Raw genomic sequence first — 2606 nt, forward strand, 5'->3', positions numbered from 1 at the left:
CCTACACTCCAGCCTTGGCTAGTGACTGGGGAAACTGGGAGCTAAGGATCTTCAGGTTCCAATATCTCCTCAGCAAGGAAGAAGACAGCGGCGGACATACTCATCCTGAGTACGGGGGTCCGTCACATGGGTTCTGGATGGTGGGTTCAGGTGTGATGTGGTTCTGGATGGTGGGTTCAGGTGTGGTGTGGGTTCTGGATGGTGGGTTCAGGTGAGGTGTGGTGTGGGTTCTGGATGGTGGGTTCAGGTGTGGTGTGGGTTCAGGTGTGGTGTGGGTTCAGATGTGGTGTGGTGTGGGTTCTGGATGGTGGGATCAGGTGTGATGTGGGTTCTGGATGGTGAATTCAGGTGTGGTGTGGGATCAGGTGTGGTATGTTGTGGGTTCAGGTGTGGTGTTGGTTCTGGATGGTCGGTTCAGGTGTGGTGTGGGTTCTGGATGGTGGATTCAGGTGTGGTGTGGGTTCTGGATGGTGGATTCAGGTGTGGTATGTTGTGGGTTCAGGTGTGGTGTTGGTTCTGGATGGTGGGTTCAGGTGTGGTGTGGGTTCTGGATGGTGGGTTCAGGTGAGGTGTGGTGTGGGTTCCGGATGGTGGGTTCAGGTGTGGTGTGGGTTCAGGTGTGGTGTGGGTTCAGATGTGGTGTGGTGTGGGTTCTGGATGGTGGGATCAGGTGTGATGTGGGTTCTGGATGGTGAATTCAGGTGTGGTGTGGGATCAGGTGTGGTATGTTGTGGGTTCAGGTGTGGTGTTGGTTCTGGATGGTCGGTTCAGGTGTGGTGTGGGTTCTGGATGGTGGATTCAGGTGTGGTATGGGTTCTGGATGGTGGATTCAGGTGTGGTGTGGGATCAGGTGTGGTATGTTGTGGGATCAGGTGTGGTGTTGGTTCTGGATGGTGGGTTCAGGTGTGGTGTGGGTTCTGGAAGGTGGGTTCATGTGTGGTGTGGGATCAGGTGTGGGTTCATGTGTGGTGTGGGTTCTAAATATAGTTAATGGTTTGGACCCCCTTCAGGTTTTTCCCCCCATTTTTTCTTGTCCACATGCCGTTACCCTCATTGTCGGGAAGAACTGAGCGTGAGTCGGCAGCCTCCTATGGCCAACCCCGGTGAAACTCTGCTGAGTGGCTGATGCAGATCTTCTATGCATTTCACACTTGGAGCCACCGAAAACGTGATGTTCCAAGGCTAGAAGAGCACCAAAGACCATGGCCATGGTGGTAAGGTTGGGGGAACTTGGAGTAAAGAACGGTTAGGCCAATGGTCCCCTCAGGAGGATCGTCTCTCAGCTCCTGCTCTGGTGACAATTCTAAGATGTTGGATTGATCCCACCATCCAGACGTCCACCCTGGGACCTTCAGATTGGGTTCCCCCCCCTACCACCGAGCGCGACCTCATCATCCTTCATAGAGAAAGACTTATTCTGAAGAAGCGCATCTTCTAGGTCGCCGGTAACCGGGCTCAAATGGTCAACCCTTTTTTTTAATGCGCATTCATTTCCAAAACTACTTCACCATGAGGGCTCCTCCCATTTCCTTATTTCGGTCATGTGGTCACCCCTTGAAGGTCTTTCCTGCTCCATCAAGAATACCACAAACCCCATACAGACCAAGACCATGAATATGGTGAACCTCTCCGGTAAGGACGCTGCCCAACCAGAATCAGAAAACAAAGGTTTGGGCTTTAGATACACTTAAAACCCAAGCTCCACCTCCTCATTTCTTCCATGGCTTTGCACCATTAATTGTTCCAATCTGATAGTCATCTTGCCGGTGATGGGATCTTGTTTCCCCGGCGGCACACCTACACGTATCTCTCACACACATCGGGTTCGCTCTCCCAGAAAGGACGAGTTCCGTCCTCGGGCCGAGACTCGAAGTCGCTCAGCCATAAAAGTGCCAACGGGGTGGAAAGTTCCACCAGACTGACGCGGTTCTCACCCTTCAACCGGGTCACGGTCAAAGCGCCTTCTGATAAAACAAAATCTCTGCTGCGGGACAACGGTGCGTCGTGGGGGTCAACCCAACTGACCCGAGCGCATTGTGGGGGTCACCCCGACCATCCCGGTTCAAACAGGAAGTGTGATGTATCTCCAATAAACTCACATTGAGTTGCCACCTGGAGATAACATCGTAGTGTCCTCCCTGAAGTCATATTTGTGGTGGCCTCTTCTGTCCTTTCCTGATGTGACCTCCATATGTTTTGTTACTAAATATAGAAAATGTAACAAAGGAACCACTAGGGGGAGCTCTGCATTCCCGGAGATCTCCCGCAGTACCTCTTCTTCTCCACAAGATGTCCTCAGTCTTCCAGGTTGAATGTTATGTGTTGAAGAGCGAGGAAAGACGGTGAGTACAGGGTGTCGTGGTCCCGGCGCCCCCGATGCGGAGTAAGTGTCATTACCTCAGTGTCACTCTCTCTGCATCATCCAGGACCACTGACTGGCAGGAGAAGACCGAAGAGGAGGAGAGGGGTGTCACATGAGGGGTGTAACAAAGCTAGTTTAAAAGAAAGAAATATAAATACAGCTGGAGTAAGGCAGAGGGGCCTGAAGGATGCGAGGGGGCCACTTGGGGGGCTCAAGAAGGGGAGGGGGCAATGGGGGGATCAAG

General features: G+C 52.6%; 1 protein-coding gene across 1 annotated transcript in view; it reads right to left on the bottom strand.

Moving 5' to 3' along the window:
* Nucleotides 1-2606, bottom strand: part of LOC108802041 (ammonium transporter Rh type B-B) — a 17298-nt gene that overhangs the window by 8394 nt on the left and 6298 nt on the right. The gene's annotated exons all lie outside the window — the stretch shown is intronic.

The sequence above is a fragment of the Nanorana parkeri genome, unplaced genomic scaffold (genome assembly GCF_000935625.1).
Source record: "Nanorana parkeri isolate BGI_ZX_2015 unplaced genomic scaffold, ASM93562v1 scaffold2621, whole genome shotgun sequence".
NCBI lineage: Eukaryota > Metazoa > Chordata > Amphibia > Anura > Dicroglossidae > Nanorana > Nanorana parkeri.